The sequence below is a fragment of the Myxocyprinus asiaticus genome, chromosome 38 (genome assembly GCF_019703515.2).
Source record: "Myxocyprinus asiaticus isolate MX2 ecotype Aquarium Trade chromosome 38, UBuf_Myxa_2, whole genome shotgun sequence".
NCBI lineage: Eukaryota > Metazoa > Chordata > Actinopteri > Cypriniformes > Catostomidae > Myxocyprinus > Myxocyprinus asiaticus.
In genome coordinates this window covers 39,917,618-39,931,115 of record NC_059381.1, presented here as the reverse complement: position 1 = coordinate 39,931,115, position 13,498 = coordinate 39,917,618, and the positions used below count along the sequence as shown (strand labels likewise).

Sequence of the window (13,498 nt, the reverse complement as noted above, 5' to 3'; positions counted from 1 at the left end):
TAAGAGAGAATATAATAATAGTATATTTTATGACAGTCCGGTGTGAGATATAAGAGTAAGAGTAATAAAGTGCAGTGCTGATGTATTTTGATCGTGGGAGATCAAGAGTTCAAAAGTCTGATTGCTTGGGGGAAGAGGCTATCATGGAGTCGGCTGGTGCGGGTCCTGATGCTGCGATACCGCCTGCCTGATGGTAGCAGTGAGAACAGCCCATGGCTCGGGTGGCTGGAGTCTCTGATGATCCTCCGAGCTTTTTTCACACACCGCCTGGTATATATATCCTGGAGGGAGGGAAGCTCACCTCCGATGATGTGTCTGGCAGTTCGCACCACCCTTTGCAGTGCTTTGCGGATGTGGGCTGTGCTATTGCCGTACCAGGCGGAGATGCAGCCAGTCAGGATGCTCTGTACACTGCAGGTGTAGAACCGTGTGAGGATGTGGTGGTTCATTCCAAACTTCCTCAGCTGTCTCAGGAAGAAGAGGCGCTGATGAGCCTTCTTCACAACGACTTCAGTGTGGATGGACCATGTGTGTTCCTCGGTGATGTGGACACCCAGGAACTTGAAGCTGCTGACTCTCTCCACTGGTGCTCCATTGATGGTGATGGGACTGTGTTCTCTGTCTTTTCTTCTGAAGTCCACCACAAGCTCCTTTGTCTTACTGACGTTGAGGGAGAGGTTGTGCTCCTGACACCAGTGTGTCAGAGTGTGCACCTCCTCTCTGTAGGCTGTTTCATCATTGTCAGTGATCAGACCTACAACCGTCGTGTCATCAGCAAACTTAATGATGGCATTGGAGCTATGTGTTGCCACACAGTCATGTGTGTACAAGGAATACAAGAGTGGGCTGAGAACACAGCCCTGTGGGGCTCCAGTGTTGAGGGTCAGTGATGAGGAGATGTTGCTGCCTATTCTAACCACCTGGCGTCTGCTTGACAGGAAGTCCAGGATCCAGCTGCACAACGAGCTGTTTAAGCCCAGAGCCCGGGGTTTCTCATCTAGCTTGGAGGGCACTATGGTGTTGAATGCTGAGCTGTAGTCTAGAAACAACATTCTCATATAAGTGTTTTTTTTTTCCAGGTGGGAGAGAGCAGTGTGTATTGTAGATGCAATGGCATCATCAGTGGAGCGGTTGTTGCGGTAAGCAAACTGCAATGGGTCTAGAGAGAGAGGCAGCACAGAGCAGATGTAACCTCTGATTAGTCTCTCAAAGCATTTGCTGATGATGGGGGTCAGAGCAACAGGACGCCAGTCATTTAAGCAAGTGATTTTTGATTGCTTTGGAACAGGCACAATGGTGGACATTTTAAAGCATGTGGGGACTACAGACAAGGTGAGGGAAAGGTTGAAAAAGTCCGTAAAAACACCAGCCAGCTGGTTCGCGCACGCTCTGATGACATGGCCCGGAATGCCGTCTGGACCCGCGGCTTTGCGGATATTCACCCGTCAGAAGGATCGGGTTACATTCGCTACAGAGATGGAGAGTGAACTAACCTCTGTAGCTTCGGCCGCGAGAGCTCTCTCCACGAGGGCGGTGTTATTTCCCTCAAAACGAGCATAAAAAGTATTTAGCTCATCCGGGAGAGAGGCAGCGGTGTTCATGGTGGAGTTTTTATTCCCTTTAAAGTCCGTGATGATGTTAATATCCTGCCACATGCTTCTAGAGTTGGTGGTGTTAAACTGTCCTTCAATCTTGTTCCTGTACTGGCCTTTTGCTGTTCTGATAGTTTTTCGGAGGGCATAACTGGCTTCTTTATGCTCCTCCGTGTTCCTGGAATTAAAAGTGGAGGTCTGCACATTAAGTGTCACGCAAATATCGCTATTAATCCATGGCTTCTGGTTCGGATAGATCCATGTTGTTCTGGTCGGAACGACGTCCTCTACGCACTTTCTGATGAAACACATTACGCTATCAGCGTAAAGCTCGATGTCGTCATCAGAGGCGGACCAGAACATCTCCCAGTCCTTGTGATCAAAACAGTCTTGTAGCGTAGAGTCTGATTGGTCCGACCAGCACTGGATTGTTCTGAGAGTGGTTGCTTCCTCTTTCAGTTTCTGCCTGTAAGCAGGCAGAAGCAGAATGGAAGAGTGGTCCGATTTGCCAAATGGTGGGCAGGGGAGGGATTTGTAGCCATCCCGGAAGGGAGAGTAGCAATGGTCCAAAACCCGGTCCCCTCGTGTGTTGAAACTAATTTGCTGGTGGTGTTTTGGTGCGACTGATTTTAACCTGGCTTTATTAAAGTCCCCGGTCACAATGAATGCAGCCTCAGGGTGCACGGTTTCCTGTTTGCTTATAATCCCATACAGTTCCTTCAGTGCCCGGTCTGTGTCGGCTTGTGGGGGGATGTACACAGCAGTGATAATGACTGCTGTGAATTCCCTCGGTAGCCAGAATGGTCGACACAGAAGCATGAGAAATTCCAGATCAGGAGAGCAGAAAGACTTGATAGAATATACGTTCCTCTGATTACACCAGGATTTGTTGATCATAAAACATACACCACCACCTCTGCTTTTACCTGAGAGGTCTTTCACTCTGTCCGCTCGGTGCACGGAGAACCCCGCGGGTTCAATGGCTGAGTCTGGAATCTCCGCAGACATCCAAGTTTCCGTTAGGCAGATAATGCAGCAGTCCCTCATCTCTCGTTGGAAAGAGATCCATGCTTTCAGCTCACAGAGCTTGTTATCCAGAGACTGAACATTTGCCAGTAGAATACTGGGTAGCGGGTGTCGATTTGCGCAGCGTCTTACTCTGATGAGAACGCCGGCTCTGTTTCCCCTTTTCCTCCTGCGTTTCCGCGGCCGTGCAGCCCAGACAAAGGGCTTCGCTGGTGCGTTTGTAAACAGCGGGTCGGCATTGAGGAATTTGAAGTCCGGTTTATGGTGTGTAATTGCTGAACCAATGTCCAAAAGTGTTTGTCTGTTGTAGACAATAAGGCAGACAACATCCAAGACAAAAAACATAAGAATTGTAAACAAAACAAACAAAACACTACCATGTTGTGTCAGAGCTCGCAACGCAGCAGCCATACTCGCCGCATCTTGAGTCCTAAGTTTGTTAAGTTTAGAAAGTGGAATTTTCCCCCATTCATCCATTATGTAGGTCTTTAGCTGCACAGTTGTACAGGGTCTTCACTGCCATCTAATGCGCTTCATAATGCACCACACATTCTCAACTGGAGGTCAGGACTGCGGGCAGGCCAACCTAGCACCCACACTCTCTGCTTACACAGTCATGCACTTAAAATCCAGGCAGTATGTGGTTTGAAGTTGTGCTGCTGGAAAATGCATGGACATCCCTGGAAAAGATGGTGCTGGATGGCAGTATATGTTGCTCCAAAATATTTACATATCTGTCTGCATTCATGGTGTTCTCACAGATGTGCGAGTTACCTATGCCATGAGCACTGACACACCCTGGCCCATACAGACACTGGCTTTTGGACCTGACTCTTCGGACCAAAAAACACAGTTCCACTGTTCTACTTTCTATCTAAGATGAGACCGAGCCCAGAGAAGTTGGCAGCGCTTCTGGAAATTGTTGATGTAGGGCTTCTGCTTTGCATAGTGTAGTGCTTTACTGGTTGTTTAGATCAGTGTTACTATCAGAAATAATTAATAATTATTTCTTTAGTTATTAATTAATATTTTAATTAATTAATTGAATCTAACTCATTAAAACCTCATATGGGGCTCCAGTAAATGTAGTGTGCTATGTTTAGGAGCGGGTTTGCTTATTAGTAATAATTAATAATTATCAAAGATAATTATTAATTATTAAAATCAATAGAACATTGATGATAATCAATGTTAGCTTTTTTAATCCTTTAAATCAACGATTAACAAAGATAATCTTTAATTGTTAACATCGATGAAACATTAATTAAAATTAACACTAGCTTATTGATCATTCAAATTCAACAATCATCAAAGATAATTATCAATTATCAAAAATCAATAGAATATTAATAAGGATTAACATTGATGGGGCACCACCCTGGAATCAGGGACTAATAACAGGTAGTATAACAGTCTCAATATTAGATTGTTTTCTTAGGAAAATCGACATCCGAAGAATATCGATTTTCGGGAAAAAAACAATGAATGAAGGCTTGAATCTGAGCACTGACATCCCGTCAGCATGACACAGGCGTATGCAAAACAAACCAAAACACTTCTCTTTGTAATATAAACAAAGTTTATTTATACAGTAATATCAATTAATAATTAATACAATGCAGTCAATAAACTTGTGACTTACAACTACAAACTAAACAGTGATATGATTAGATATGGAAATCAAAATAATCCTATAACACATGAGGGTGTGTGTGTGTGTGTGTGTGTGTGTGTGTGTGTGTGTGTGTGTGGGAGGGACGCACACAAAATGGCAGACGTGACTCTCGTGGAGAGTATGTCACGCGAGACTTCTGGCCAGGGAATATGGCCGCGAATGTGGGCGGAGAGAAACCAGTCAATGGTGTCTACCAGTTAGCATGTGTATCCGCTTGTACGATAGCTTAGGGACAAAGCTGAGCTTTAGCACGAAGCTATCTACGAGCCAAAAATGTGTGCCAGAATGTTTGTGAGGGGTCGCGTGTGTGTGTGTGGTTAGTACGAGAGAGAGAGAGAGAGAGAATTAAGTGACGGCCCCAAAGCCGATTTTGCGATCGTGGGAGAGAAAGCAGCTGTTAGTTTATCACTCAGAGACGCGGTGGATGGCTCGTAAACAGTCCCGCGTTCTTTGATTCTTTAATCTATAAACTCAGTTTGCTGGTCTCACCCGCGATGGCGAAAATGCACAACAGTCCAATTTGGTTAGACCACAATACAGCAAATCAAATTTGTGATAATTAATACCCTGAGTATTAATAATGAGCGGAAATGGCGGTCCGTAAACTGTACAAGCAAAAACCTTGAAACACAAGAATAACACACTATAATATTCTATCTCTGCCCAGACGTAAACCTCTTACTTGAATCGCATGAGGATGCAGAATGTGTGTTCATCCATCCTTTAACTCAGACTCGGTTCCTCGAGGCTCGGGTGATGACAGGAGGCCATTTCCTCGCTCTGTCGGCGGGCGTTCGGCTGCTGATTCTCGGCGGGCTGGCGGAGAAATCAGAAATGTCGACTTGATTGAAGATGGAGGAGAAATCTTTAATCTCTTCACTTCTCAGGCAAACGGATGAAGATGCGGATTGCTCGGCAGTCTCCTTTGGATCCGTTAGAGTGTTCGGTTGAACACAGAGTAATCTCATCTCGTCCAGCGAGATGGAGATTGTATGGCCACAGTTTCAAGTCGGACGTTAGTTTCTTGTGCCACGAGGTTGCACCTGAGAGCAGCGATGAGCTGCATCTACCCACTGCAAGCAAAGTTGCTGGAAGCAAATCCCGGAAGCATTTCAGAGGTATTTCTACTCCTGATGATGTCATGGTTGAGGGACATTCTGTTGTGTGCCTCATCCAATAGGAGTTGAGAGTTCGATCCTTTAGTGAGCAAGGCTTCATGGGATTTGTAGTCTGTTTTGGACTCCCTTTGTTTGATTTTGGTGCGGTTTTTACCAGTAAGATTTACGACTTGGTATGTGGGGGCCTGAGTTAGGTTTTATGACTGTGTTAGGCCTGCCTTTGTCTTCTATCTGAATACATGAGGCCCAACTATAGTAAACTCTTAACTTGCATCTGTGGATGCAGCGGCAAATGGTGTTGTCTAACAAAGGTTTACTAAAGTAATCCCAAGCACATGTTCATGATATCCATTACAGATGAATGATGTTTTTCAAGACAGTGATGTCTTAGGGATCAGAGATCACGTGCATTCAGAAGTGGTTTTCGTCTGGCCCTTTACGCACCAAAATTTTACCAGATTCCTTGAATCTTTTAACTATATTGTGCACTGTAGAGGGTGAAATGCCCAAAATCCTTCAAATTAGTCTTTGGGGAACATTGTTCTCAGAGTGCTGGATTATTTGCTGAGGCATCTGTTAGCAAATTGACAAGTCTTGAATGATCCATGCTCTTGAAGGACTAGGCAGTTTTTGGAGGCTCCTTATACAGTATACAGTACTATGACACAATTGCTTCACCTGTTTAACATCTCCCGTTTCACATTGCCTTGTTATTTCAACTCGTCAAATTGTTATTAGTCTTAAATTGCCCCAGTCTCAACTTTATTGGGGCGTGTTGCAATCATCTGATTTAAACTTACTGTACATTTTCAAAAAAACAATAAAATTCACAAGGTAAAACATCATATCATGTGTAGCTGTAGTGTTTTCAATATAGCAAAGGGTGAATATAATTTACAAATCACTTATTTTTGTTTTTATTAGCATTTTTCATACTGTCCCAACTTTTTCGGAATTGGGGTTGTAAAAATACATTAAATAATTGTAATATTATTTAATTATAATTGTTTTGTTTACCTAATATACCGTATGCAATTGCGTTCTCTATTTAGATTGTTAGATTTGTGCCTTTATTGCTTTAAAAAACAAATTGGATACCAATTTGTAGCCTATTTGTGGAAAGCTGCCTGCAGCTGTGTCACACAAAAACATCATGAGCATTTGCTAAAGTAATATTACTGTTAGGGATGTCATATACGGTATTGGTATCGAAATCGGGTCCAATACTGCGCTCATGTACATATACTTGTACTACTCGTAAAAATGCTCCGATACAAAAAACTGATACCATCTGACGTACGAATGTCATTATGTAAACATTCAGCGTACATATTAAAATCACGTCATGTCATAGTACGATTATTGTACAGAAAAAGCTGCGATTTAATGTGATAAATATATAGTCTGTATGTTCATCGCTTCAAATGTGAGTACTTGTGAATGAATGTTGTGTTGACAAAGACACAAAGTGCTCATACCTTTTAGAGCTCATCGGCTCATACATAACACCATCATGTACATTGTGTGCTCTGTTTGTAGCAGATGACAGCAGGCAGAGAGCTAATTCACTTTTTAGCACAAGTCATATTCAGACTACATGTTTATTTAATTAAATAGCAGCCTTTTGCGGTTTAATAATCCCTTTGAGTCACATAGTCACCAGCTTTTCCAGAATGAGAAGCTGCCGTCATTCCGTCAGAGCTCCTTGGTCAAAACAACACAGAAACACTTCAAAATAAAAGCTCTGCCAATATAAAAGTTCAATTTAAAGGCAACAAATTACTACAGAAATAGATCACTACTTTATATTTATGCAATATTCACTACTACTACTACTACTACTACTACTACTACTACTAATAATAATAATAATAAATCAATAGTAATCGTATTATATTCAAGCAATATCTCACATCTGTGCAGTGTTGTATTAAAGATTCTGCTGTGAGGTTCTGTATAAAAGCACTTCATTTGATAAAAATAATACAATATCATGTTGAAAATTACTTGTTACACTTTATTATACAGTTTTAATGAGTTTATTTATTTAAACACCATTATGATGATAAAATTTAAATAATCTGTTGATATGGAGTAACAGAAAAAATAAGACAAAAAAAACATTTATCGGACTCGGTATTGGCGAGTACCAAAAAAAAAAAAAAAAAAAAAACATTTATCGGTACTCGTACTTGTTCTCAAAAAATTTTTATCGGGACATCACTAATAACTGTATAATGCCAATGACACATCACATCTTATCTCCATAATAACCTTATATGCATATAGTTCTTATATTCATAAAGCTCATTTTACATCCACAACAGGTTTGTAATCTTTTCAAAGTGTTGCATATTATATAAGAGTATATAAGATTCATATAGAATCTGAGTTTGTAGACGTGTTGAGTGTTCAGTCTGTTATCATCATAGTCCACTGATGAGTGTTGTGTGTGTTTCTGTGTGCAGTTGAACCTGTGGTATGTGATCCTTAATGGTGCTGCGGTGATCACTTATGGAGATGGCTGAGCAGAGATCCTGTGCATGGGCAATAGTTTTGGCATCTCACCGTCTTTAGACAGACAGTTCATGAATGGGGTGGTGCGCACCAGAGGAGATGATTGCCAGATGAGACCAGTACTAGTCGTTCACAATATTATTACGTCATGCTGCAAATACCTCTACAGTACAGATCAGACTTGCAGGAATTACATTTAAAGTGCAGTACTTTGCTGTATTTGTTGTCATTAAACTGATTGTTCACCCAAAAGTTTAAAATTCATAATTTACTCGCCCTCATGTCATTCCAAACCCACTTGATTTTCATCAATCCATGGAACACAAAAGAAGTTCAGCAGAATCTTTAAACTACGTCATAGCTCTCATATCTCATTTGCGCTTACACATATTCAAAATTAGCATGCCAGGATGTGCAACACCAGGTTTGACATTTATGAGACCAAACGACATTGGTTCTCATTTTTTTAATGACAGATTGTGATGTGACAAATTTAAATAAGCAGAAGCAAAAATGAGATTTGAAAGATGTGGTGGTGAGCATGATTTTCATAGAATAATTAATTAAATATGGGTATTTTCTTCACGAAACTCTTGTTAAGCACAATGTTAGGGACTGACGGCCTGCTTTACCAATCACATTCATCGTTTGTTGTCACTGATGAAAGAAAGTCAAATTGGCTAGAAGGACATGAGGGTGATTAAATGATTTATTACGTTAAAGAAATAGTTCACCCAAAAATGAAAATTCTCTCATCATTTACTCACCCTCATGCCGTCCCAGGTGTGTATGACTTTCTTTCTTCAGCAGAACACATTTGAATAAAAATAGAAAAAATATCTAGGCTCAGTAGGTCCTTAAATGCTAGTGGATCGATCGCTTTTGGTGCGAAAAATATCAATATTGAAGTATTTTTTTAAACTATAAATCATCACTTCCAGTCAACAGCAGTATATGCATTCACGAGAGGGCAGAGTTCACACGGTCTGTCATTGTGACATATTCCCGTTGGCTTGTTTGGAAGTAATCTCACGTTTTTCTATCGGTTGAGACATCCAGGATAAGCACAGAAATACACCATTGTGAGTTAACAAACTGATAAAAATACAGATCTAAACCAAAACCAACGAAGCTTCTGTACAGCATTCCTCCTACTCAGTTGTAAACAGCGCTGATCTTCCGGGCGTGTTGCACATGTGTCTGTTCTTGCATGAACGTGCCAATGCGATTATGTCACACGCACGTACTGCTGCTGACCAGAAGCGATGATTTATAGTAAAAAGTCCTTAAATATTGATCTTTTTCACACCAAAAGCAATCGTTTTGCTTTAGAAGACATTAATTTAACCAGCGGATTCGTATAGATGACATTTATGCTGACTATCTGTTCTTTGTTGGATCACCATCAACTTTTTTGGACCTACTGAGCAAAGATATTTTTTCTATTTTTCTTCAAATGTGTTCTGCAGAAGAAAGTAAGTCATACACACCTGGGATGTCATGAGGGTGAGTAAATGATGAAAGAATTTTTATTATTGTGTGAACTAAACTTTAAGCCCAACTTTTACATGCTCACTTGCTCACAGCTTGCTCATATGACAGAGTGAACATTGTTATCATTAAAGGAACAAAAATGTCTGAACACACTGTGGTCTCCATCATCAGGGCCTAAAATGTAAATACCTGCTAATATAGCTGCACCAGAATAGCAGTTTTCACAGTGTCACTTCTAATTCCTTAAAACGCTAACTGCACCTCAACTTCCTCTTACACCATGACTCCAGTCCTCACACACATCTCACACGCATGAGCAAGCTCACTCTGTACTCTCACTCATGAGTGTGCACTATGACTGCACCCCACTGCTATTGGAATACCCGTGTCTGGTGCAGAGTAACGTCAGTTCATTGCTCTTCCTCGTGTTGTTGTGGATCAGTTTGTGTGCATCGCTCAACAGGACTACTGCTGCATCCTCAACCATGTGGAGCAGAACATACACAAGGTGGAGGAGGAGGGTGAGATTGTCATGGTGAAGGAGCATAGAGAGCTGGACTGCACTGGAACCAGGAAGGGCCACATTGTCATTAAGGTGAGGGCGTTCTTGGTCTTATTGTGCACGATTCATCAGTGCACGTTATTCCGAAGAAAAATTACTTTGTCTTCATAATCTTTTATCAAAATGTAATAACTTGGTCTGCCTCTGAAACGACTTTCCTTTTCGGATGACATCACAAAGGCTGTATGGGTGCAACAGTGCCCTCCCACTTTTTCATCATTCTTGGTTACAGAAGTATTTTTCCCATTCAGTTTTTGTACATGGTGATTTCATAAAATCCATTATAAGAGTATTAAGCCATGAACCAAGCCAACCAGCTCCGAGGTGAATCACTACATTACGAACTTTCATTTAAAGGCACAAGACAAAGGACCAAGACTGTGTACTTAATGTCTTTGATGAGGGAATGAACTATAATTCCATGAAGCATTGCGAATAATGTAATTAAATTAAAAGCAATGGCAAAACATAAAACTCTTGATTTCAAGTTGTTGATTATAAGTATAAAAACAATATATTTTAATATTTAATATATTTAAAAAATATTCTTTATGGAAGTGAGCGGTCACTGCAGGACTCTTTTCCTGAGGTTTGGTTGGTTTTGCAGCCTTTCTAGATGTTGCTAATAGTAAACTCAGTCATTTAATGTTAACATGTTGTTTTTATTCTTTCTTTTTAATGGAATGGCATGCAGAAAATTTCACCCGACAGCATGGTTGTTGAAGTGGATCATCAAGTCTTAAAGCCGTATTCAGCTCCATAAGCAGTTGTCAATTGTTTGTCATGTGAGAACACTAGTTAGCTAACATTGCTTTTGACAACTGAGATGATGTGCCACTGCTCTCCTGCACCATCTCTGATGACAACGGTATCTTTTGGAAAGAGGGGCCATATCTAATTCTCTGGCTACAGTTTGGCTGAAGTTCCAGAATGGCTGGCATCGCTAACTACACCTTTAATGTAATTCAATTTACACCAGTAAAAGCAAATGACAAATAGATTTGAACAAGTAAAATTTCCATTGGGGTATATCAGATGCTCTCGAATGTTAACTTGAACTTCAAATACTTTGGAAATCAAAAATACTCCAGGAAAATGGGATGTCAATGCCATTTTATGTTGACTTTAACCCTAGTTTAATCCTGCTAAAAAATCCAGCATTGCTGGTCACCATCTCATGTTGTGTTTTGTGTGCTAGTCTCACAGCATGGTGTGCTGGTGACCATACCAGGCTTCTTAACTAGCTAAAGAAGCTTCACCTGAAAGACCAAGCTGGTCAACCAACTTCACCAGCTGGGTATTTCTGGTGAAAAGCATGGCTATGCTGGTCCACCAGCTAGACCAGCACCAAGCCAGCACTAACCAGCATTAGCCAGCTTAGACCAGCATGGGAAATTGCATGCTGGTTAAAATAGATTTTTTAGCAGAGAAGGCCACTATTAATCTTGGGGTAAGCAGCATTTCACACTAGTAATTTTGGAAAAATAATGAAAACCTCAGTTTATGAATGCCTACTCCAGAACAGAATTGCATTGCCAAATATATGAATTATAATGTGTATAACCCAGGTGTAACAGGTTCATTGTGTTTGAGAAGGAGGAACCGGGGCACCGGATCAACAATCCACATGAGCTTTATTTTAAACACACAGATGTCGCTTTTCAGCATAAATGGAAATGAAAACTCTGCTTTTCAGCCTCAAACAAATATGTACAGGGTTCAATACATTTGTCAGACTCTCTCTTCCATCTCCGGCGTCTGGCTCGCTCATAAATCCCTCTCACGCCCTCACTGCAATAAGAAACAAGTGTTAAATATAATCATTGACAGCTGATAGTTCTCACCATTGTCATCTCCCGATCTCGCTCTCCATTCACAAATGACCACGCACCCACATACCCCCATCGCCTGACTCAGGCTGGGGAGCAGTCTGGCCTTCCCAGTACCCCGCCCCGAACCTAAATGGCTGAAGGAGCAGATACCAACAGGTGATTCGCTTGTTGGTATCTTTCATACGATGGAGCCACTGGAGCTGGGTGTGGTCCGAACAGAGGGTGAAAGCCCATCCCAGGAGGTAGTACCGAAGGGTGAGGACCGCCCACTTGATGGCCAAACACTCCTTCTCAGTGGTGATGTACCTCGCCTCTCTCGCTGAGAGTACAGCACGGGTGCTCCTCCCCTCGACCACCTGGGACAACACAGCTCCCAACCCCCCTTCCGACGTGTAGGTCTGTAAAACAAAAGGGAGAGAAAAATCAGGAGAATGTAACAATGGCCCACCACAAAGTGCAGCTTTCACCCACGTACAAGCCTGTTGGCACGGCTCCGTCAACTGGACTGGGTCTGGTGCTCCCTTTTTAGTGATATTAATCAGCAAGCTGGTGACGTCCAAATAATTAGGCACAAACCTTCTAAAGTAGCCAGCCAGCCAGCCCCAGGAACTGTCTCACCTCCTTTTTGGTCTTGGGTCTCGGGCAGGCCGCAATTGCTGCGGTCTTATCAATTTGCGGCCTCACCTGTCCATGACCCAAGTGGAAGCCCAGAGACTGTAATTCCACTCGCCCAATTTCACACTTCTTAGGGTTTGCTGTGAGTCCCGCCCATCTCAACGACTTCAGGACCGCCCTCAGATGCTGCAGGTGCCGCTAAAGTGGCGTAAGTGGGTGTGGTCTGAGGATTCTGTCCATGAGCCACTGAAACGTGACCAGGGCCCCGAACAAACTGAAATGAAGGGTGACAAATTGGTGTAAGCCAGATGGTGTGAAAAATGCATTTTTTTCACGGGACATGAAAGTTAAGTGGATCTGCCAATATCCCTTCGTTAAATCCAGTGCCAAATAAAAGCGAGCTGCCGATTGAGCAGTTCATCAATTCAAAGTATCGGGTATGCATAAAATTTAGACACTGCACTGACTTTTCTATAATCCACACAGAACCGGACCGAGCCGTCACTCTTCAGAACCAACACCACCAGGCTGGCCCAGTCACTGTAAGATTCTTCTATTACCCCCATATCCAGCATGGCCTTTAATTCTTCCCAAACCACTTTTTTTTTGTGTTTGGGTAATAGGTAGGGATGACTGCATGCCACTACCCCTGGGGTCATTTCGATATGGTGCTCTATGAGATTCGTACGACCGTCAAGAGGTGAGAACACATCGGAGAATTCTCCTTGCAACTTGGCAACCTCCGTGACTTGTCACGGTGAGAGGTGGTCTCGATCGATGGCTTTTACGTTCACCTCCGGTCCGAGCTATAGTCATGGGGACCGCCTCTCTCCACAGTTTTAGGAGATTGAGGTAAATTTGACGTGTTCTGCCTCTATCCATTCATTTAACCTTATAATCTATTTCCCTGACTCGCAAATTCTCCTGTGTTAATTTCCCCAGTGTGTGGAGTTTTGTTCTCAGGTCAAGAACGTATTGAATTTCGTTTTTGCTGTTTGAAGGTCCTTCCTCCCAATTTTCCCGTAGGATGTCGAGTACGCCACATGGTCGACACCCGTACAATAATT

General features: G+C 42.2%; 1 pseudogene; it reads left to right on the top strand.

The window, feature by feature from the left end:
• The window catches only part of LOC127429172 (rap guanine nucleotide exchange factor 6-like), a 147,148-nt pseudogene that overhangs the window by 47,670 nt on the left and 85,980 nt on the right, over window positions 1–13,498 (top strand).